Raw genomic sequence first — 25,771 nt, 5'->3', positions numbered from 1 at the left:
CTGCTGTTGACATTACCTGGTCCATCTGGCTCTGATGCCTATGTGCCCTCTTGAACATCCTCTTCTTCAAAACCTCAAAGTCGGATCACCCTAACCACATGCCTTCTCCATGCCTACGCCCTGGCTCTCAAGAGCTTTGGGGAAAATCAAATAAGCGTGTGAAATGCAAACTCATGGTCTCCCAGCTAAGCACACTCCCCAGATACTCTGTTGTCTGTGCCTCTCTGCATCAGTCATGGTCCAGGGAGAAAGATAAGCAGCACAGTTAGTTCCGCAGAGGTAAAGCAGGGATTGGAGGTGAAATTGCTGAAATGAGTATTGGAGGAGTCAAAAGGTAGAGAGGGGGATGCTGAGATAACACGGAGATGGGAGCTATAGGAATCAGAGGCCACCCCAGCGATGTGGGGGAATGGAACGGAAAGAATGGGGTTATCAAAACCTAGAAGTCGGGAAGAGGGATCCCATGGAACTGTTATCCAGATCCCCAAAGAGGGGCATTACCCATCTCTGAAGGGACACAATAATGCTGATTATGAGAGTGTTGGGAAAACCACAAACTAGATGTTATGAACTGCAACTGCTGGGCTGACGGTCACAGCAATAGGAAATAGACACGAAACCCACAGGAAGCAAATGGGAAGGAGTAGCCACCTGTTCTGTCTCCCATTGCCAGACTGATCTTTCTAAATATCAAGCATGGCTGGGTCACAAACCTTCTTAAAGTCCTTCTGTGGCTCTCTCTGCATCTCCAGCGAGTCTGGAATGTAGTTTGGCATAGCGGGGGACTGGAGGTGGCCCTCACCTATGCCTAGTACTTTCCCCACACTGGACACTCTCTCTCCTATGACACCAGTACCAGCCATATTCATCGCATTCTTCCAAACACTCCATGCTTTGTTCCAGCCTGAACAGCTCTTCTCTCTGAAGTCTTTGTTGATCACCTAAGCTAAATGGCTCACCTAGTGTGTATCATGGTAAGCCCTTCATACTTCTTTTAGCTGATGCTGCTGGGGCCCTTCCCACATCTCTTTGGCCTTTGCCTCTACTGCTTACTATAAACACCAGTGGCTCCACTAAGGGCTGTGGATCTGCCCACCAAAGTGCATCTGGCCAGGTGGTCAGGAATTAGGCTAGGGAGTCAATCTCCCTTGAGGCAGTCTTCAAATAATGACTGGCATAGCTGTGTAACCCCTTGGTGGGGAGAATAAGGCACGTTTTATGCTCCCAGAGCTCCCTGGGGAGGTTGAACCCCAGTTTACTATAGTACTAACTACCTGGCTTTCTTCGGCTCTCTTCCTCAATTCCTTCATCTTTTCTACCAGTACTTCCTGGGATCGCTTTCCAGATAAACTGCTTACACTCAAATCCTTCGCCCATCGCCTGTTTTGGGAGAAAGCCAAATGAAGATACTTTTCTCATAGCCCATTACACAGTGTTGTACTTAATTGCTTAAAGGTCCCTATCACCCTAAGTGCTCTCAGTTCTCTGAGGGCCAGGACGTTATATCATTCTTTTTTCAGATCTTCAGATAATAACACAGTGCCAGGCACATAATAGGCCCTCCATCCATGCTTACTGACTGAGGGGAGATATGTGAAAACCAGAACAGTGTCACTGTAGAATGTGATGTGTGATGAGCACGGATTACTGAAGGACGCTGGCAAGGAGCTTTGAAATTAACAATTCACATTTTTGGAGGTAGGGCCACTCAGGGAGCCAAAACAAGGGAGCAGAATTGCTACTATTAATCTTTCCATTTCTTCAGAGGGGAATGAAAGAACAGTACCAGAACTTTAGACACATACATGTATATACACACACAATGAAATGTGAGTCACAGGAATTTTGCCCCCTTCACCATATCCCATAGGTATGGTCCCAGAGCAGCTGTCACCTCTGATTCTTACAAGCGTAGATCCCTTCACCCAGCTTGAAGAAATGTCATGCCAAAGTCCTATCAGTAAGCCAGTGCTTCTTCTCTGAGAAGCTCAGAGAACAGGCAGTCCTAATACTGTCTGACATGGCTGATGTCCAGATTAAAGGCCATCTGCTCCCTCCCTAATCAGGACCGACCATGTTGGGCACACTCCCTCCAGCTTAATCCTTCCTTTGAATGAGACTGACCATAAATAAGAGTCCTGCCTCAATGCCCAAGAGTGTCCCACTTCTCTTATGATGGCCAGCATCAGAAATAAAACCTCCACATACCAGAGTCATCTCAGCTTCTTGACTGGGAAAACTTCTGTAAAGCCTAAGGACTGGATTCTATGAAGTAAGTCAGTCTGACCTCTTCTAGCCAAATTCTACACCAACAGTTTCCTACCATATGCCCTCCTGCCTGGACAGCTTGCAGGTCTCTAAATCAAGACATTTCATTACTTTTTCCAATACTGTAACTACTAGACAGGATTTTTAAATAACAATTATTTTAGTATCTAGCTTTTTGAGGCCCTACAATACACAAGAACCAGTTACAAAGCACTGTGCAAAATGTTTTTCATAGAGAAGCCCATTCGAACCTCCGAACAGCTAGACAGGAAAGGCAAGCGGATTAGCTTCATGTCACAGCAGGGGAAACAGTGGGTGTGCATAACTTGCTTCAACACAGGCTTTCCAACTCCCAAGGCTGGACACTCCACCACGGTATTATTCTGGCATTATTTCAAACTTCATACAATAGAGTTTTAGTTCTGGAAGGGACCACAGAGATTAACCAAACTCCAATCCCCTTCTGAGGTGCTCTTCTCTGGTAACTGAAGGCATGGCCTTGGCAGACAGACAGACTTCAGTATAGGACTTACCAGGTCTGCCACTTAATAATCTGTGTGATCACAGACAGGCCTCAATCTCCCCATCTATAAAATGGAGGTAATAATAGGTACCTCTTGAGTATAGATTGCTATGAGGGAAAAATGAGATCCTGTATGAAAAGCACTTAGCCTGTTGCTTAGCAAATGCTGATTAAATATTAGCTAACACATACATAGTACTAACTACATCCCCGGTACTCTTCTAAGTGCTTGTCACATATTTAATTAATCTTAATTCCCACGATATGATGTAGCTATCATAATCCCTACTTTACAGATGGATTAACTGAGGCACATGTTATCCACCAAACCACAGGTACAAGAAGCTCAGAGAACACCGAGCAGGATAAATGAAAACAAAACAAACCACTATGCCTAAGCATATCATATTCAAACTGCAGAAAATCAAAGATAAAGAAACAAAATCTCAAAAGAAGTCAAAGGTAAAAACATATTAGCAATAGAGAAACAAGGATAAGAATTGTTGGACTTCTCAGAAACCATGCAATCAAGAAGAGAGTGAAATGAAATATATAAAGTATGAAGAGAAAAAAACGCACCAACCTAAAACTCTGTACCATATGAAATTGCCCTTCAAAAGTGGAGGAGAAACAAAGACTTTCTAAGACAAAAATGAAGAGAATTTGTTGCCAGTAGACCCACCTTGCACGAAATGTTAAAAGAAGTTCTTCCAGTTATAGAATGAGTAAGTCATAGGAATAAAAGTCATAACATAAAGAATATAGTCAGTGATACTGTAAAACTCATGTATTGAGATAGATGGTACCTACACTTGTAGTGAACATAGCATAATGTGTAAATTTGTTGAATCACTATGCTATACAATTGAAACTACTGTAATGTATGTCAACTACGTTTAAAAAAAAAAAAGTTCCTCAAAGAAAAGAAAAATTGTATAGATCAGAAACTTGCACCTACATAAAGAAAGGAAGAACATCAAAGAGAAGATTAAAAACTTACTTTTCTTATTCTTAACTGCTCTAACAGATTATCTGTTCAAAAAATAATGGCAAGAATGTATGCAATTACATATGCTTACATGTATGTATGTATGCTTACTTATATGTAAGTAGAAGTGAAATGAATGACAGTAATGATTCAAGAGATGGAAGGGAGAAATTCAGATTCTTTTGTCATTACTAAGTACCTGCACTATCTCTGAAGTGGTATAGTGTTACTTTAAAGGGGACTTGGGGCCACTTGGATGGCTCAGTTGGTGGAACATGTGACTCTTGATCTCAGGGTTGTGAGTTCAAACCCCATGTTGGGTGTAGAGATTAGTTAAAAATAAAATTAAAAAATAAAGTGGACATGGATTCACTGTACTTGTATACTACAAACTCTAAAGCAGCCACTATGAAAGTAAATTAAGTAGTAGATATACTAAAAAATGAGACAAAAAGAAATCGTATAAAATGCTCAGTCGCACGTATTGCATGGACCACTGGGTGTGGTGCAAAAACAAGGACTATTGTTACGCTGAAAAGAAATTTTAATAAATAAATAAATAAATAAATAAGATTGATGGAAACATACACACAAAAAAAGAATAAAATTATTTCCTTTTTTGAAAAAAAAAACACAAAAGGCAGAAAATACATGAAAGACAAAAATAGGAACAAAAAATAAGGGCAACAGAGTAACAAATACTGTAGATAGCAATCCAATTGTATCAATAATCACTTTAGACATCAATGGTCTAAATACACCAATTAAAAGGCAATGATTATCAGAGTAGATTAAAAAAAAAACAAGATTCAACTATATGTCATCTACAAGAAACTCATTTTAAATATAATAACACAGGAGCACCAGGGTGGCTCAGTCAGTTAAGCATCCGACTCTTGGCTCAGGTCATGATCTCAGGATGGGATTGTGCCCCACATCCACATTGTGCATGAAGCCTGCTTAAGAGTCTCTCTCCCTTGCCCTCTACCCCTGCCCTCAACACCCACATGTATGCCCAGGCTCGCTCGCTCTCTCGCTCTCTCTCTCTCTCAAAAGTCAAGATAAAAATCAAGATAAAAAGCTTCTGCACACTGGGCGCCTGGGTGGCTCAGTGGGTTAAGCCGCTGCCTTCGGCTCGGGTCATGATCTCAGGGTCCTAGGATCGAGGCCCGCATCGGGCTCTCTGCTCAGCAGGGAGCTTACTTCCTCCTCTCTCTCTCTGCCTGCCTCTCTGCCTACTTGTGATCTCTCTCTGTCAAATAAATAAATAAAATCTTTAAAAAAAAAAAAAAAGCTTCTGCACAGCAAAGGAAACAGTCAACAAAACAAAGAGACAACCCATGGAATGGGAGAAGGTATCTGCAAATGACACTACAGATAAAGGGCTGATGTCCAAGATCTATAAAGAACTTCTCAAACTCAACACCCAAAAAACAAGTAAGTCAAAAAATGGGCAGAAGAAATGAACCAATGCTTCTCTAAAGAAGACATACAAATGGCTAACAGACACATGAAAAAATGTTCAGCATCATTAGCCATCGGAGAAATTCAAGTCAAAACCACATTGAGATACCATCTTACACCAATTAGAATGGCAAAATTTGACAAGACAAGAAACAACAAATGTTGGAGAGGATGTGGAGGAAGGGGAAACCTCTTACACTGTTGGCAGGAATGCAAGTTGGTACAGCCACTTTGGGAAACAGTGTAGAGGCTCCTCAAAAAGTTAAAAATAGAGCTGCCTTATGATCCAGCAATTGCACTACTGGGTTATTTACTCCAAAGACACAGATGTAGTGACAAGAAGGGCCACATTCACCCCAATGTTCAGAGCAGTAACGACCACAATCACCAAACTGGGGAAAGAGCCAAGATGCCCTTCAACAAACAAATGGATAAAGATGATGTGGTCCATATACAAAACGGAGTATTACTCAGCCATCAGAAAGGATGAATACCCAACTTTTGCATCAACATGGATGGGACTGGAGGAGATTATACTAAGTGAAATAAGTCAAACAGAGTTTCACTTACTTGTGGAACATAAGGAATAGCATAGAGGACATTAGGAGAAGGAAAGGAAAAATGAAGTAGGGGAATCAGAGCAGGAGACAAACCATGAGAGCCTATGGACTCCAAGAAACAAACTGAGGGTTTTAGAGGGGAGGGAGTTGGGGGAATGGATTAACCCAGTGATGGGTATTAAGGAGGGCATGGATTGTATGGAGCACTGGGTGTTATATGCAAACAATGAATTATGGAACACTACATCAAAAACTAATGATGTACTATATGGTGACTAATATAATAAAATTTTTAAAAAATAAAAATCATAAATAAATATCAAATAAATATTATTTCTTTAATATAATTTAATGTATTTATTTACTATAATTAAAATTATTAAATAACATATAGATGAACTATAAAGGAATGGAGTAAGATATGCCAGGCTAACACTACTTGAAAGAAAGCAGGAGTAGCTATATTAATTTCAGACAAAGCAGACTTCAGAGCAAGGAAAGTTATCAAGGATAAACAGGGGTATTTCATAATGATTAAAAGGTCAGTACTCTAAGAAGACTATGTGTATGCACCTAACAACAGAGCATCAAAACATGTGAGGCAAAACAGATAAAACTGCAAGGAGAAATAGATAAATCCACTATGGTAGGTGGAGACTTGAACATCCCTCTATCAGAAACAGACAGAGCAGGCAGAAAAGCGGTAAAGCCAGTTGAACTCAACAGCACCATCAATCAACTGGATTTCATTGACATCTATAGATGACTCCATTCAACAATAGCAGAGTACAAATTCTTCTCTAGCTCACATGGAACATTCACCAAGATAGACCACATTCTGGGCCATAAAATGCATGTTAATAAATTTAAAATGTATCTTAATACATTTAAAATATATGTTAATAAGTTTAAAAGGATGGAAATCCTATAAATGTGTGCCCTCAGACCACAATGGAATTAAAGTAGAAAACAATAACAGAAAGGTAGCTGGAAAATACCAAAATACTTGGACAGTAAGAATACATTTCTAATTAACACATGATTCAAGAAGAAATCAAGAGAAATTTTTAAATATTTTGAATTAAATAAAAGTGAAAATACAATTTATCAAAGTTTGTGGGACACAGTGAAAACAGTGCTTTAAAGGTTATTTATAGCATCTAATACATATATTGCAAAAGCATAAATATCTAAAATCAGTAATCTAAACTTCCACTTAGAAAACTAGTAAAAGAGCAAATTAAATCCAAAGTAAGAATAACAAAAATCCAAGCAGAAATCCATGAAACTGAAATCAATAAAGAAAATCAATAAAACCAAAAGCCATTTCTTTGAAAAGATCAATAAAATCAATGAGTCTCAAGCTAGGCTAACTAAGAAAAAAAGAGAGTAGACACAAATTACTAGTATCAGAAATGAAAGAGGAGACAGCACTCAAAGATAGACATTTAAAGATCTCATGGACATTAAAAAGAAGATAAGGGAATATTATGGACAACTCTATGCCAGAACCTGATAACCTAGATGACACAAACCAATCCCTTAAAACACAGAATCTGCTAAAACTCACATTTGATAAACTTGATTAAAAAATAGCTAAAAATACTCTTAACATATGCTCGGTCCTCGGTATTTATCCAGATGAATTAGAAACTTATATCCACAAAAACCTGCACATGGGTGTTTGTGGCAGGTTTTTATTTTTAATAAATTTCCAAATTATTAATAACTGCAAAATGTGGAAGCAATCAAAATGTTCTTCAAAAAGTAAATGGATAAACTGTAGTATGTCCAGACAATAGAAGAGTATTCAGTGCAAAAGAAAAAATGAGCTATCAAGCCATATAAAGACATGGAGGAAACTTAACACGTACTACTAATCAAAAGAAACTAATCTGAAAAGACTACATACTGTATGATTCCAAATATATGGAATTCTGGAAAAGGCAAAACTATGGAGAGGGTGAAAAATCAGAGGTTGGCAGGGCGTAGCAGAGAGACAGGGATAAATACAGCACAGTGAATTTTAAAGGCAGTGAAACTATCCTGTTATGGCACTATCATGGTGGGTACACGTCATTATACATTTGTCCAAACCTCAGATTATACAATATCAAAATTGAACCCCTAAGGTAAACTGTGGTCTTTGGGTGATTGATATGTCAATATGGGTTCACTGATTGTAACAAATAGCCCAGTCTGGTGGGCAGTGTTGTTAGTGGGCGAGGCTGAGCATGTGCATGTACGCGACCAGGGGTTAAAAGGCAACTCTGTACTTTCTCTCAATTTTGCTGTGAACCTAAGACTTCTCTAAAAAATCAAGTTTATTAATTTTTTTAAAGATTTTATTTATTTATTGGACAGAGAGAGAGATCACAAGTAGGCAGAGAGGCAGGCAGAGAGAGAGAGGAAGGGAAGCAGGCTCCCCGCCGAGCAGAGAGCCTGATGTGGGGCTTGATCCCAGGACCCTGAGTTCATGACCTGAGCCGAAGACAGAGGCTTAACCCTCTGAGCCACCCAGGTGCCCCAAGTTTATTAATTTTTTAATAAGTTAAATGGTACATTCTGCAACCAGCAAAAGAGTTCAAGCTTCAGCTAAATGTAAAATAAAGAAGAAAAAAAAGTAAGAAGCTGAGGTACAGACTGTTTTAGGTAATAAGATCAGAGCCAGAACTTGAACCATGGCAACCTTTTTCTGGAATGTGTTCACTTGCCCTCTATTACCACCTTGCCTCTCAACTGTTTGTTGCTATTATTACTATTATTTTGCAAATGGGAAAAATGAGACTCAGAGTGATCTGCCACTTGCCAGAGTCCTAGATTCAGTGAGAAACAGTCTAAGATTCTGGGTTTCCTGAACCCCTAAATCCTAGTTCCTCCTCCACTCTCTCATATTACCTCTACATTTCCCCATGTCCCCTCCACCCAAATATCTGGACAGATCCATGTGTATTGTCCTGGAAAAGGGGAAACTTTTGTTCCAAGCACATTTCAGTACTCAGATTCTTTTGAAAGCAAAATGAACTCCTCATTTTCAACCTGGCTTTACCATCAAACTGAGAAGAGGATATGGCTAATGCTAGCTATCAGTGAATAAATGGTAGGGTGGCCAATCTGCTTCAGGACTCCAGCACTTTGATCATGCCTGGTTTAGGCACCAATTTGCATGGATGCATGAAACACATAGCATGAGTAGAACAAAGACCAGAATGAAATTCAAGTAGGTATATAACTGAGAAACGACTGGTAGATGCAGATTAAAAAAAGAGGAAAAAACACCCACTGAGAAGCACTAGAAAAGAGCTAGAGACCATTTTTTTTTTCTTTTAAAGCTTGTCCAGCTGAAAGAGATCTTCTTTGGTATAATTCCCTGACCCACTTTTTTTTCCTGATAAGAGATAGATAGCCAAGATACCCAGATGTGAGGGATAGTCTATTTGTAGAAGGCACTTATTTGATTAGACACTGCTTTCATTTTATAGCAATTCATATTTCCAAGGGCATCTCTTTCTTTGTTTCATTTTACATCCCAATTTCTATTTCCTTCCACAAAACCCAAAGCTCTGTATTTTTCAAGTTAATACCACAGTGCGCCAGAATGCATGATTATGTGCAGTCTAATTTCCTTTAGGTCACGCGCTCACATTCAGTTATTTTATACATATTGAGAATAGAGCTATCTTTGCTTTGAATTTTTAAGCTGTGAGTTCTGTCTGCTCTAAGATAAATTAGACATAATTCCTAAGGCTTAGTGTGCTCTGGTGAACTACCCTAAGGCCCCAGAATTTCAAACAAATGCCTTTCTTTTTCTCCTTTCAGAAAACTAAGCTGGGTCTCAAAGTATGTCCCTTGCTATTGTGATTTCTTATTATTTTCTTTCATCCTTAGAAGAAATCTTGCAGTTCAGTATGATCCAATGTCTCGGTCACAACTGGCTGAGTGATGTTTGTTTAAATAATAACCTTCCCAGATGGCTGATGTTAGCTTTGGGTCAAAACATCATGAAATTAAAGAGTGATCGACATTCAGAAATCACCAGCATGTTGCTGGGTATGTAGGCATAATGCAATTCTACCAGATTCTCTGATTCATAACAAACCTGAGAATAAGAAGTTGGAGGAGGCAATTGGGGGGGGGGTTGCTTAGTTGGGAGGATAGTGGTAAGAAGAGTTTCTGACCCCTGAGGATGAAGAGCTTCAGAAAAATGACAAAGGCCAGGCATCTGGGTGGCTCAGTAGATTAAGCATCTGCCTTCAGCTCAGGTCATGTTCCCAGGGTCCTGGGATGGAGCCCCATGTCAGGCTCATGCTCTCGCTCTCTCTCGTTCTCTCTGTCTTTGTCTTCTCTATCAAATAAATAAATAAAATCTTTATATATGACAAAGGAGCTATGTATGTGTATGTCCATAATGAGATGTCATGCACAACAATCCTAATAGATATCCCATCTACAATACCCAGTCCTGGGAAGATTTTCAAAGAGAAAGAATGTACCACCTATTATCAAACCTATGGTAGGTTTTATTGTTTGGAAGGTTAGAAGTGTCTTCAGTAGCCTGGCAAAAAATTGGGCTGAACACAAAATGGTACTTTCCCTTAACTCCATCCTAGTATAATTCCACCAAGGCATTCAAATTATGAAATGTCAAAGGTTCATTTATAATCTCTACTTTCACCCCATATGAGAAAATAGATTATCCCATTAAATATACTTATATTTGATAATATACTGTGACCAACTAAGGAGTCCCACCAAAAAGAATACCTTTTTTCCACTTTTTTTTCCACTCCTAAAATTAACACTCAAAGGTAGGTAAGCCAAGGATTAAGGATTCCCTTCCTGTATATTCTGTATACATTGATTTACACTTTTCAAGACATTTTCACACATTTTCTTTGACCTTTACAAAAACTCTAGGAGAAGGAAGAATAGATATTGTTTGATCATTTTACCATTGAGGAAACCAAAATCTAGAGTAAGGCCAATTATTTGGACCAAACTATGCCCCTTTTCCTTTTTGGCATACATCAAGACTACAATTTCAATCCTTTGCAGTTAGGTGTGAATGTGTGATGGGCCCTGTCCAATAGAAGGTAGGTAGAAGTGATTTGTACCACTTCAAGGCCTGACCCATAAAATCCTCAAAAATATAAGCTCCCCATTCTTTTTTTTTTTTTAACACCAGCAGTTTAGCAAATATTTATTGGGTGTTAACAAGACCAGGTGTCAGAAGCTAGAGTACAGATGTCAGGGAATAAGCAGAGAGAGAACAGCATTCCAAGGTGATGGTAGAACAACTCCTATGAAGAGCTGGGAGAAAACTGGGTGCAAGAGAACAGATTGCCCAAAACAGGCCCCAGCAGGAGCCCACTGAAGAAGAACCAAAGGTTTAGAACACTGGTCTTGACTGTCCCCTACTGAACTGGGCAGTGGTCCCAGTGAGAATGATGGATCAGCACAGTCAGAGAGAGCACACACCCCCATTTTTTCCCTCAATGACTAGCTGAATGAAGACTACTCAAAAAACTTAGAGAATAGCGAGGCGATAATCTGGAAGAAGTTTGAGTCACCACTTGGAGGAAAGTGTCCAGGAAAACCAGTCAACTAGGAATATGTATTGATATTGTATGAGTGAGAAAGAAGCTTGTGTTGTTTTAAGTGATCACAATTTGGGGGTTGTTTGTTGCAGCAGTTACCTTACATTAATACAGAGAAGTTAAGTGATTTGCCCAGTGTTATACAATTAGTTTTTTAAAAAAAATAAATAAATAAAGTCACCGAACACCTGGGCGGCTCAGTTGGTTAAGCATCTGCCTTTGGCTCAGGGTCCAAGGGTCCTGGGATGGAGCCCCACATTGGGCTCCCTGCTCAGCTGAGAGTCTGCTTCTCCCTCTGCATCTGCCTCCACCTGCTGCTCCCCTTGCTAGTGCTTTCTATCTTTTTCTCTCGCTCTCTGCCAAATAAATAAATAAAATCTTTTTAAAAAAATAAATTCAGGACTAGAACTTTGTTCTTCTAGTGCATAGTTTAATATTCATTTGTTTACCAGCACCAACCTTAACAGGCACCCTGCTGTACCCTGTTGCTACCTAAGTAACTGAAAGACTGAAAAGTACGACAAATGAGCCACATATAGTCAACTCTCTGAAGGTGACTTCTTTCTGTTTCTTCCATGTGTTCTTCTAGTAGTTATCTGAAAATTATCTCTCTTGAGTTCCTTTCCTTCCTGGTAGTACAACCAAAAGCTAATAAAACATATATTGTCTCCTACTGAGATAAACTCAAACAGACTTCCTTTAAAAGGACACTGATGAATGAAGCTGCCAGTACATGCAGATAAAAAAACAGTGACTAAAGTCCCACTAGGCATGGGTCACAGATAGATTGTGTCAAGGAGCTGGAGTCCAGAGGACAAGTGTCAAGGCAAGAAGAGGCAGTGAATCCTTTAAGGGGAGAGACATTAGTGAGATGAAGATTCCATCAGGTTGGAGAGAGGTGCAGGCAGTGTTTCAGCACCTTGGAGAGCTCCTATGACAGCTCTCAGTATTTAGCCTGAAACCCAAGCCCATAGTTTGCCTGTTCTTCTGAACTCTCTAACTGATAACAAGGCTCATGTCCTTTCTGTGAAAAGCTTCATCTGTATAGAATAAGAGATTCATTCTCATTCCTTCTGAGTTCAAGGCCTGAGTCCAGTAGGTAAGTTGGAGCTGCCTCATCTAACCTTACTGAAAATCACATGAGATGTTCACACCGTGGAAAATCTAGAAAAGTACATTCTCAAGGGACTTTACCCTCTTTATGTTTTAGAAACTCTCTTCTGGGTTAGAGGCTGGTTCTTAGGTGGGCCTGGGCTCCAAACACTTCACCAAAGCAAAACCATATTACTATATGAACTACATCATAGCCCTATAATCTTAACAGGATGCTCATTAAAATTATGGGTCCCTTTCTTTCTGAAGGTGTGTTCTCAAGATTCTTTATAGTCTATGAAAAAGAATTCTATAGAAAAATTAATTTTAATAAAACTTGGATTAAAATACTTAATACTTAAGGTGCTGTCATATATGTTTTCTCTCTACAAAATACAATGTGATGAGCATCTTCAGGCATATAATTTTTTCTTCCTCTCTTGGGATTATTTTTCCCTTTAAAGATATGTTCCCCGGGACGCCTGGGTGGCTCAGTTGGTTAAGCAGCTGCCTTCGGCTCAGGTCATGATCCCAGCGTCCTGGGATCGAGTCCCACATCAGGCTCCTTGCTCGGCGGGGAGCCTGCTTCTCCCTCTGCCTCTGCCTGCCATTCTGTCTGCCTGTGCTCGCTCTCTCCCCTCTCTCTCTCTGATAAATAAATAAAATCTAAAAAAAATAAATAAATAAATAAAGATATGTTCCCCAAAGTGGAATTCCTAAGTTAAAGGATTTGAACAATGCTCTCAATTGACAGGTATGGCCAAATCCAAATAGAATTGTGTAATTTTACTTTCATTGGAAGTATATAAAAGTATCAGTTTTGGGATGACTAGGTGGCACAACCGGTCAAACATTCAACTCTTGGTTTTGGCCTAGGTTATGATATCAGGATTGTGAGATCAAGCCCTGTGTCAAGCTTCACACTTCACCCAGAGCTTGCCTGAGATTATCTCTCCCTCTCTCTACCCCTCCTGCTCATGTTCATTCTCTCTCTCTCTCTCTCTCTCATGATTTCTCTAAAATAAATAAATCTAGAGGCACCTGGGTGGCTCAGTGGGTTAAAGCCTCTGCCTTCAGCTCAGGTCATGATCCCAGGGTCCTGGGATCAAGCCCCGCATCAGGCTCTCTGCTCAGCAGGGAGCCTACTTTCTCCTCTCTCTCTATCTCTCTCTGCCTGCCTCTCTGCCTACTTGTGATTTCTGTCAAATAAATAAATAAATAAAATCTTTTTAAAATAATAAATAAATAAATAAATCTTATATATATATATATATACATACATACATACATATATATATATATATATATATATGTATCACTTTCACTAGTATCTGATTAGTAATTTGATTTGTAGTCTTTGGTGTCTATACCTAGAACTCCTTTGATAAAGTGCCTAGAACTGTGCCTGGCCCACTGTAGATGCTCAGTAAGTATTTAAGATTGAAGTGAAAGGCTTAACACTTTTCCATTTATATCTGTTTACTGAATATAGTTCCTCGTTTGGAATTGTCTTGTCCTTTTTTTTATTATTGTGATATTAATATTTTCCTTTTAATTTGTCTAAGATATTAAGCCTGTTTTCCATTTGTTAAAAAATATTTCCTCTATGCTTTTAAAATTTCTTATATATAAAGTTTTAAGTTTTTTATGTAGTCAGATTTTTCAGTCATAATTGTAAGGTCTATCACTTAAAGGCTTATAAACTTTAGAGAGAACTCCAGAGACCTCATAAAATTCAGTGTTTTTCTTTATGAATTAAGTTTCTATATATATTTTATTCATCTGGCATTATGGGGTGAGGTGTGGGTCTAAATTGATTTTTCTCTAAATTAGTAACAGATACACCAATACAGTTTATAGCTAGAGCTTCTTTTTCCACAGTGTCTTTTGACTTTTACCAGTGGCACTCAGTAGGACATCTGGGTTGGGGAAAAAAAGCAAGGAGATGAGAAAATGAGAAAATATAATATGAGGTAAAAGAGAATTATCTAACACTTTGCTGTGTGGGTTACATGACCCCACTCTCAAAGGGTTTACAATCTTGTTTGTCAACGGTCAGATTTTTGTTTACTTCATTTATGCGTTTGAATGCAACAATCTAGCTGCCTTCAAGTGTTTCAAAGTAGGCATTGAAATTTCACTTTTACTACAACCTAGATGCACGGTATAAATATAGTTTCTCTATTTCCTAAAAACCTGATATATTATTCTGATCCCTGGGGGCTTCTCAATGGAGCCTGGTCAATGGAAATGGAACTGGTATTGGAGAAAAGGTGTCCTTGTATTCTCTGGTGCTGTGTTCCCTGCTAGCCTTGAGGTCAGAGTCCAAAGCTGATGACCTTGTTGTCTATTTCTGTTTTTGTTTTTGTTTTGGCTCAGTCACTATTCTAGGAACATATTGGCCCTCTCCCTCTAGCTGCTTTAATCTCATCTCTAGAAATCCTTCTCACTCCCCATCACAACTTCCTTCTCACCCTGGGAAACAGGATTCACTCTTTATTCTCTGTGGTGGCCAGCCTCTTGCAGGCTTCCAACACAGGGTCCATACCACATGGAAACTAAGGTTGACTCGGGTTAACCTAACTAAGGTTGACTAAGGTTAACCAAGTCCTCACTGCAGAGGACACTATTGGTGCTCCACAGTGATCCCCTTTGCCAACCAATTCAACAATCCTTCCAGAGGCTGTGTGTTGGTTGCTAACTGCTTGCAAATGTCCCTTTCTTTAAAGAATGTCACCCAACTGTGTGGGGGCCATTTTACCCAGGAAGATAGGCTTACCCCCTCCTTTGGGGTACAGCTCACAGCCAAGGACTAAATGCTACGGGGGGGGATGGAATTCTGTCCCCCTTGACTCAAGGGGAACCAACTCTATGGTACAATTCATACTAAAGAACTCCCTATGAGATCAGGCTAGAGCTAAGAACACATCCTTGCTTAGTACCTTCCCCTGCCCTGTCCCACTTCCCACTTCCCTCACTCCCTCTCTCCTGAGAGCACTCCTCCAATAAACAGCATGCACCAGAATCTTTGTCTCAAGCTCTGCTTCTATTGAACATGACCTAAGACACTCACATTGTCTAATAATTCCTCTCTTGACTAGGCTAAGTCATCCCATGTTGGCACACTGGTCTCTGTCCAGAGGACTCTTCTGAGACTTTCAAACCATGAATGAGACAAAAGTTCCCTGGCCTCAGTTTTCCCCAATTTTTTCTCTCAACACAACCCCAGCCTTTTCCTCAGGCCATGCCTATATGAGATTTCTTATACATCAAAATACTAGTTTTCTCAGTTTTCTGAATTGAAAATACCTTACCTCACTCTGTGGTTTATCTTTTCACTCTTTGTTTGTTTGTTTTGTTTTGTTTTGTTTTTTTATGAACAGAAGTCCCTTTTCCTTATAGTTAGGATATGTTTTGTCCCTTGTTTATGAAATTCTTCCCTATTCACAAGCTCATGAAGATATTTCCCTATATTACCTTCTACAAGCTTTTTATTTCTCATGTTCAGGTTTTTAATACATGTGTAGGAATATATTAGGGAGTACAGTGTGAGATGGGGTTTAATTTAACTTAATTATCACTCATCTCAGTACTATTTATTCTAAGGACTGACATTTCTCCTCTGTTCTACAGTACAAAATATGTCAAATACTGACCTTCTGCATGGCTATATTTCTGGGTTCTTCATTCTATTCCACTGGTCTATTTTTTTTTTTAAGATTTTATTTATTTGACAGAGAGAGAGATCACAAGTAGGCAGAGAGGCAGGCAGAGAGAGAGAAGGTAGGAAGCAGGCTCCCCGCAGAGCAAAGAGCCCAACGCGGGGCTCGATCCCAGGACCCTGAGATCATGACCTGAGCCGAAGGCAGAGGCTTTAACTCACTAGCCACCCAGGCGCCCCCTATTTTTTTTCTATCCCTGAAGAAAATATATACTGTCTTGATTTCTAAGGCTTTGTAATACTCTTGTTATCTAGTGGATAAAGTCTTCCTCTTTATTCTTCTATTTCAAAAGGGTAATGGCTATCCTTAGCTTCTTGTATTTGTATATGAATTTTAAAATCAGTTTGTTAAGTTCCACCAAAACACATGGGGCATCCTTGTCTTGTTCCTGATCTCCAAGAAAAAGTTTTCAACATTTTACCATTTAGTATGTTTACAGTAGGTTTTTTAGAGATTAAGAATATTCTCTTCTGAGCACCTGGGTGGCTCAATGGGTTAAGCCTCTGCCTTTGGCTCAGGTCATGATCCCAGAGTCCTGGGATCAAGGCCCACATCGGGCTCTCTGCTCAGCAGGAGCCTCCTTCCCCCTCTCTCTCTGCCTGCTTCTCTGCCTACTTGTGATACACCTAGATAACACCACATCAGCCTTAATAACCCAGAAAAAAACCCGAAGACTGGCAGAACATACTCTCCACGGCTAAATATAGAGTAGAGGCCATATTAAAAGGGTAGGAAGGGCAAAAACATGGTCAGGAACCAAGCTGACCTGTAGGACTGTCCACGGGAGGGAGGGGTGTTGTGGGCATAGAGGAAAGAAGAGCAGACCCCACCCCAGGCAGCCCAGGAATGGGGAACAAGCACCGGGAAGACAAATCCCCATAACATTTGGCTTTGAAAACTAGAGAGGCTTACCTTGATGAGTTCTTACAATCAGTGGGACTTAACAAGTAGAACTTTAAAAATCAGTGGGCTTGACTCTGGAAGCGCCAAAGGGTGACAGGAAACAGTCCCCACCCTTAAAGAGACAACACAACAAACAGCCCCAGAGAGATACAGCATAGAAGCAGCAGTTTGAAAAATGCCTGAGGTATACAGGATGGAGATTTGTTTACTAATCTCAGGATGTGGTGGAGGGGCAGGAAAACTTCTTTAAGAAACTGCTCAAGGAACAAAAGAGCTTGTAGGCACCATTTCACTCCCCATCCCCTAGCCTAGATACACAGACATCTGTGGGAACCAGCAGAGTGTGAACACTCTCCCTCGAGCTTGCTAATAGTGCACTCACCCCTGCACTCTTCTGCAGACTCACCCCCTCCAACCAGCCATGGCAGGAGTTTTCCAAAGCAGCAACGAGTCCCCTCCCACAGCAAACCAGCCCAGACCTTGCTAATATCACACACCCTATGTCTACGTGTACTTCTGCGTACTTCTGCAGACCCTCCCACTCCAGCAGCACCTCCACAGGAGTCCATCCAAAGTGGTGCCACAAGTAGCAGTATGAAAGCAGCCCTAACAGTGATTAGCACCACCCCAAAGTGACTCCTGCCCTGAACAGAAAGGAAAAGACACACACACACACACACACACACACACACACACACACCAGTCTAACTGAGGCCCCAGCAGTCAGCTGGGGGCAGACATCTGGTCTGCCTGCAGGCCCCACCTACCAATGAAAGCTTTTCAGGGGATAACACAGGGAGAGTGCCCTGCAGTTCACTGCTACTGCAGCTCGGGCAAACACCTGGTCTGACCGAACTCAAGCCCAAGGTAGCCCCAATCTGGCACACTAACACCACCATGACCAAACCCTGCCCATAACAGGCAAAGAAAGCTATTGCAGACTGAACTGCAGGCAAATGCAGCTCAGCCACAACAGTAGGGTACATGCAACACACATAGGAGACACCCCTGAAGAACGAGGTTCTGGCACATTGCACTGCAGGGAGCTCAAGACCTCTTCTTCATAAGCAGGAGAAGAAGCTGACTTTCTTAACACAGAGAAACAGACACAGAGAATTAGACAAAATGAGGAGATAGAGGAATGTGTCCCAAATGAGAGAATAGGACAAAATCACAGTGAGAGAGCTAAACAAAACAGAGATAAGTAAGCCTGACAGAAAATTTAAAGTAATTCTCATAATTGTCACTGGACTTGAGGAAAGAATGGAGGATCTCAGTGAGACCCTCAACAAAGACATATAAAACATAAAAAAGAACCAATCAGAGATGAAGAACTCAATAGCTGAAATTAAAAACACACTAAAGGGAATAAATAATAGAATGAAAGAGCATGAGAATGGATTGGTGACCTGAAGGACAGAGTATTAGAAAGCAGCTAGGCTGAACAGGAGAGAGAAAAAAGAATAATAAAAAATGAAAATGGACTACAGAAACTCAGTGACACCATCAAGGTCATTATATTATAAAGATCCCAGAAGGAGGGGGGGCAGAAAATGTATTGAGGGAAAAAATTGCTGAAAATTTCTCAAATGTGGAGAAGGAAATAGAAATCCAGATCCAAGAGATCCCAACAAAATCAACCAAAGGTGGTCCACACCAAGACACACAGTAATTAAAATGGCAAAAAGTAGAGACAGAGAATTTAAAGGCACCAAAAAAAAGAAAGAAAGAAAGAAAGAAAGAAAGAAAGAAAGAAAGAAAGAAAGAAAACAGTTATGTACAAGGGAAAACCCATAAGCTATCAGCTGATTTCTCAACAGAAACTTTGCAGGCCAGAACAGAGTGGCATGCTATTTCCAAAATGCTGAAAGGAACATTTGCAGCCAAGAATACTCTATCCAGCAATGGCATCATTCAGAACAGAAGGAGAAATAAAGAATTTCCTAGACAAACAAAAGTTAAAGGAGTTCATGACCACTAAACCAGCCCTAGAAGAAATGTTAAAGGGGACTCCTTGAGTAGAAAGGAAAGTCCATAAGCAGAAGTATGAAAAGTAGAAGGCACAAAGGCAGTAAAATTAAGTATATGCATAAAAATCAATCAAAGGATTCACAAAATAGCAAGATGTAAAGTATAATACAATATACCTAAAATGTAGGGAAGAGAGGAGTAAAAATTTAGTGCTTTTGGAATGGGTTCAAACTTAAGCAACCATCAACTTCATATAGAATGCTATATGCAGGGGTGCCTGGGTGGCTCAGTAGGTTGAAGCCTCTGCCTTCGGCTCAGGTCATGGTCTCAGGATCCTGGGATCAAGCCCCGCATCAGGCTCTCTGCTCAGTGGGGAACCTGCTTCCTCCTCTCTCTCTCTCTCTGCCTTCCTCTCTGCCTACTTGTAATCTCTATCAAATAAATAAATAAAATCTTTAAAAAAAAAAGAATGCTATATGCAGAAAATGTTATACATAAACCTAATGGACACTCTATATAAGTCAATAACTTGAAATGGATAAGTAAAATACAAAGAAAAAGGAATGCAAACCTGTCACTAAAGAAAGACAGCAAGCTGAAAGAGAGCAAGAGAAGAAAGGAAACCCTAACTACAAAACAATCATAAAACAAGTAACAAAATGGCAATAAGCACATATTTATCGATAGTTACTCTGAGTATAAATTGACTAAATGAATCAATCAAAAGACAAAGGGTGACAGAATGCATAAGAAAGCAAGACCCTTCTATATGCTGCAAACAAGTATTCGTTTCACACTTAAAGACACATATAGATTGAAAGTGAAGGGATGGAAAAAGCATTTATCCTGTAAATGGAAGTTGAAAGAAAGCCAGGGTAACAATACTAATATTGGACAAAACAGACTTCAAAACAAAGACTGTAACAAGAGACAAAAAAGGATACTATATGATCATAAAGTGCACAGTTTGACAAGAAGATACAACAATTGTAAATATTTGGGCACCAACATGGGAGCATCCAAATACATAATACAACTAAAAACAAACATAAAAGGAGTAATCAATAGTGAAACAAAAAATGGTTTGAGACACCTCACTTACATCAATGGATAGATAATCCAAACAGAAAACAAACAAAGAGTCTTTGAATGATACATTGGACTAGATGGCTCTAACGGATATATTCAGAAAATTCCACCCAAAAACAGAATACACACTCATTTCAAGTACATATGGAATATTCCCTAGAATTGATCATGTATTGGGCCACAAAACAAGTCTTAGCAAATTCAAAAAGACTGAAGTCATATCATGCATCTTTTCCAACCACAGTGCTATGAAACTAGAAATTACAAGAAAAAAAATCTTGAAAGAACACAGATATGTGGAGGTTAAATAACATGCTATTAAACAGTGATTGGGTCAACCAAGAAGTCAAAGAGGAAGTTAAAAAATACACAGAGAGAAATGAAAATGAAATACAACAGTCCAAAATCTTTGGGATGCAGAAAAGGCTGTTCTAAGAGGGAAGTTCACAGCAATACAAGCCTACCTCATGAAGCAAGAAAATTCTCAAATAAAGAACCCAACTTTATACCTATAGGAGATAGAAAAATAACAACAAACAAAACCCAAAACCAGTAGAAAGAAAGAAATAATAAAGATTAGAGCAGAAATAAATGTATTAGAAACTAAAAAACAATAGAACAATGAAACTAGGAGCTGCTTCCTTGAAAAGATAAACAAAAGTCATAAACTTCTAGCCAGAATCATCAAGAGAGAGAGAAAAAGACTCAAATAAGCAAATTCAGAAATGAAAGAGAAATAACAACTGACATCACAGAAATACAAACAATTATAGAAGAATATTATGAAAAATTATATGCCTACAAATTGGACAACCTAGAAGAAACAGATAAATGCCTAGAAACCCATAACCTACTAAAACTGAATCATGAAGAAATAGAAAATTGAACAGACTTATTACCAGCAATGAATTGAATCAGTATTCAAAAAACTCCCAACAGACAAAAGTCTAGGACCAGATGGCTTCAAAGATGAATTCCACCAAACATTAAAGAAGAGTTAATATGTATTCTTCTCACACTATTCCAAAAAATAGAAGAAGAAGGAAAATCCAAATTCATTCTATGAGGCTAGCATTATTACCCTGATACCAAAACCAGATAGAAAACACTACAAAAAGTGGGGGGAGAACTATGGGCCAATATCTCTGATGGACATAAATGCCAAAATTCTGAACAAAACATTAGCAGACCAAATCCAACAATACACTAAAAGAATCATACACCATGATCAAGTGAGATTTATTCCTGGGATGCAAGGGTTGCAAATCAATCAACATGATACATCACATCAATAAGAGAAAGGAAAAGAAACATATGATCATTTCAATAGATGCAGAAAAAGCATTTGATAAAATACAACACCCATTCATGATAAAAACTCTCAACAAAGTAGACTTATATGGAACATATCTTAACATAATATAGGCCACATATAAAGAATTCACAGTTAACATCATCCTCAAAGGTGAAAAACTGAGAACGTTCCCCCTGAGGCCAGGAACAAGACAAGGATGTCCATTCTCACCACCTTTACCCAACACAATCCTGGAAGTCCTAGCTATAGCAATCAGACAACAAAAAGTAATAAAAGGCATCCAGATTGGTAGGAAAGCAGTAAAACCTTCACTATTTGCAGAGGACATGATACCATATACAGAAAATCTGGGGTGCCTGGGTGGCTCAGTCAGTTAAGCATCTGACTCTTGATTTCAGCTCAGGTCATGATCTCAGGATTGTGAGAGCAGGCCCCACATCAGACCCCACACTGGGCATGGAGACTGCTTGAAATTCTTTCTCTTCCCCTCCCGTGGCCCCTCCCCCTCTATAAAAAAAAAAAAAACAAAAACAAACCTGTAAGACTTTGCCAAAAAATTCATAGAACTGGCAAGTGAACTCAATAATCAACATACAGAAATTCATTGCATTTGTATACACTGATAATAAAGTAGCAGAAAGAGAAATTAAGAAAACAATCCCATTTACAATTGCACCAAAAATAATAAAATACTTAGGAATAAACCGAACCAAGAAAGTGAAAGACCTATACTCCGAAAAGTATAAAATATGGATGAAAGAAATTGAAGTAGACCAAAGAAATTGGAAAACCTTCCATGCTCATGGAACAGAAGAAAAAATACTGTTCAAATGTCTATACTACCCAAAGCAATCTACACACTTGTGCAATCCCTATCAAAATATCAACAGCATTTCTTACAGTGCTAGAACAAAGAATACTAAAGTTAGTATGGAACCACAAAAGACTCCAAATAGCCAAAGCAACCTTGATAAGGACAAACAAAACTAGCATCACAATTCTGTACTTCAAGTTATATTATAAAATTCTAGTGATCAAAACATTATGGTACAGCATAAAAATAGACACATAGCTTGATAGAACAGAATAGAAAACCCAGAAATAAGCCCATAATTATATGGTCAAATAATCTTCGGCAAAGGAGGAAAGAACATACAATGGGGAAAAAGTCTCTTCAACAAATGGTGCTGGGAAAACTGGACAAGCCACATGCAAAAGAATGAAACTGGGCCACTTTCTTACAGAAAAATAAATTCAAAATGGATTAAAGACCTAAATGTGATACCTGAAACCATAAAAATCCTAGAAGAGAGCACAGGCAGTAATTTCTCAGACATTGGCCATAGTAACATTTTCCTAGTGTACCTCCTGAGGCAAGGGCGGGGGGAAGCAAAAATACACTACTGTGACTACACCAAAATAAAAAGCTTCTACACAGAGGAAATAATCAACAAAACTAAAAGGCAACCTATGGGATGGGAGAAGATATTTGCAAACAACATATATGACTAAGGGGTTAGTATCCAAAATATATAAAGAAAGTATACAACTCAACACCCAAGAAACCCACAAATAATCCAAATTAAAAATGAACAGAAGACATGAGCAGACATTTCTCCAAAGAAGACATCCAGATGGCCAACAGACACATGAAAAGATGCTCAACATCACTCATCATCAGGGAAATGCACATCAAAACCACAAAAAGATAGCACCTGTCAGTATGGTTAGCATCAAAAACACAAGAAATAAGTGCTGGTGAGAAGGTGGAGGAAAGGGAACACTTCTGCACTGTTGCTGCAAATGCAAACTGGTACAGCCACTGTGGCAGACAGTATGGAGGTTCCTCAAAAAATTAAAAACAGAATTACTATAGGATCCAGTAATTCCACTACTATTTACCCAAAAAGTACAAAAACACGAATTTGAAAAGATATATGCACCCCTTTATTGCAGTGTTATTTACAATAGCCAAATTATGGAAGGAAGCCAAGTGTCCATCAATACATGAAAGGATAAGACGACATGGGGGGGGCGTCTGTGCATTGATGTATGTGTGTGTATAATAGCTCACTGAGCTATAAAGAGGAATGACCTCTTGCCACTTGCAAAAATATGGATGAATCTAGAGTATAATGCTCAGTGAAATCAATCAGCCAGAGAAAGACAAATACATAATTTCACTCATATGTGGAATTTAAGAAACAAAACAAACAAAGAAAAAAGAGACAAATAAAAATCATTCCGAAGGGGGGCCTGGGTAGCCCAGTTGTTAAGCGTCTGTCTGCCTTCGGCTCAGGTCATGATCCCAGGATCCTTGGATCAAGCCAGGCATCGGGCTCCCTGCTCTGTAGGGAGCCTGCTTCTCCCTCTCACACTCACCTGGCTTGTACTCACTCACTCTCTCTCAAATAAATAAATAAATATCTTTACCAAAAAAAAAAAAAAATCACTGTGAAATACAGAGAACAATCTAGTAGTAACAAGAAGGGGGGGGTGATAGATGAAATAGGTAAAGGGGATTAAGAACACACTCATCATAGGGCACCTGGGTGGTTCGGTCATTGGGCATCTATCCTGGGTTCAAGTCATGATCCCAGGGTCCTGGGATCGAGCCCCGAGTCAGGCTCCCTGGTCAGCGGGAAGCCTGTTTCTCCCTCTCCCACTCTCCCTGCTTATGTTTACTCTCTCCATGTGTCTTTGTCAAATAAATAAAATCTTAAAAAAAAAAAAAAGAATATACTCATCATGATGAGCACTGAGTAATGGTGAATGTTCAATGTTGAATCGTGAATTGGGTAAGATGGTAGAGGCCATTCCACAGCGGACCTAGACCAAGGAGCATCAAGTAGCTACCCAAGAAGGGCATCATCAAGCTTTTAAAGAACCACGGTTTGGATTTGTTTCTTGCAGAACAGAAGTTACTGGGAAACACTGAAAATGTGGACAAAACAGCTACCAAGGACCATTTAGTTATAGCCTTTAATCATCTTTTTAAAAGTAAGCATTTCAAGGGTACTGAAAGTGTAAGTAAAGTGTCTGAGCAGGTGAAGTGAAGCTTAATGAAGATAAACCCAAAGAAACCAAGTCTGGAGAGACTCTGGAGGAGGGTCCACCAAAATATATAAATTGTGTTCTTAAAAAAGGAGTTAAAAACCAACACTCCCAAAACAGGAAGTGCTGTTCACTGCTGGTATACAGGAACGCTACAGGATGGGACTGGTTTTGATACTATATTCAAATGAGTTCAAAGAAGAAAAATGCCTGCCCTTAAGTTTTAAGCTTATAACAGGCAAAGTTCTCAGAGGATGGAATAAAGCGCTCTTGACTATGAGTAAAGGAGAAAATGCGCAACTAGAGACTGAACCAGAATGGGCTTATGGAAAGAAAGAATGGCCTGATGCCAAAATTCCACCAAATGCAAAACTCCATTTCAAAGTGGAATTAGTAGGTATTAAAAGAGCACTGCTTCAGATATAAAGACATTATGATGCAACAATAAAACATAGCTTTGAAAAGCTTATGGAACTAATGAAACTTGGTTACCACTGTTAGGGAGGAGTCAACTTGAAAATTCGGGAAGCTAAATATTGTTTACTCAATCCCCAACTTTTAAGATATGTAATCCATTATAATTCCCTAAAGTTTGAAATATTTTACTACAGCTGTATAAAATACTGGTTAAGAACTGGCTTCCCTTTTACCTCCTGTTGTAAACTAAAAGGCTCAATAAATATACATCCATTGTCAAAAAAAAAGAATTTTGAATCATTATATTGTATACCTAAAACTAATATAGCACTGCATGTTAATTATATAGGATTTAAAATTTAAAAGAAAGAATACTCTCTTCTCCTACTTTGCTAAGAGTTTTTATCATGAAAGGATATTTAATATTGTCTATGAACTTTCTACATCTATTGAAATAATCACATGATTTCCCCCTTTGTCCTCTTAATGGGATGAATTAAATTGTTTGATTTTTTTTTAAAGATTTTATTTATTTATTTGACAAAAATCACAAGCAGGCAGAGAGGCAGGCAGAGAGGAGGAAGCAGGCTCCCCGCTGAGCAGAGACCCCCCCAATGTGGGGCTCGATCCCAGGACCCTGAGACCATGACCTGAGCCAAAGGCAGAGGCTTTAACCCACTGAGCCACCCAAGCGCCCAATTGTTTGATTTCTAAATTTATTTTATTTTTTTTTTTAATTTTTTATTTTTTATAAACATATATTTTTATCCCCAGGGGTACAGGTCTGTGAATCACCAGGTTTACACAC

General features: G+C 39.2%; 1 pseudogene; it reads left to right on the top strand.

Moving 5' to 3' along the window:
- Positions 1–2,490: 2,490 nt before the first annotated feature.
- LOC132007217 (peptidyl-prolyl cis-trans isomerase FKBP3-like) lies at positions 2,491–24,972 on the top strand (annotated as a pseudogene).
- Positions 24,973–25,771: the final 799 nt, after the last annotated feature.

The sequence above is a fragment of the Mustela nigripes genome, chromosome X (genome assembly GCF_022355385.1).
Source record: "Mustela nigripes isolate SB6536 chromosome X, MUSNIG.SB6536, whole genome shotgun sequence".
Classification (NCBI taxonomy): domain Eukaryota; kingdom Metazoa; phylum Chordata; class Mammalia; order Carnivora; family Mustelidae; genus Mustela; species Mustela nigripes.
The sequence above is the reverse complement of the archived record's forward strand: the minus strand, read 5'-3'. Positions and strand labels throughout refer to the sequence as shown.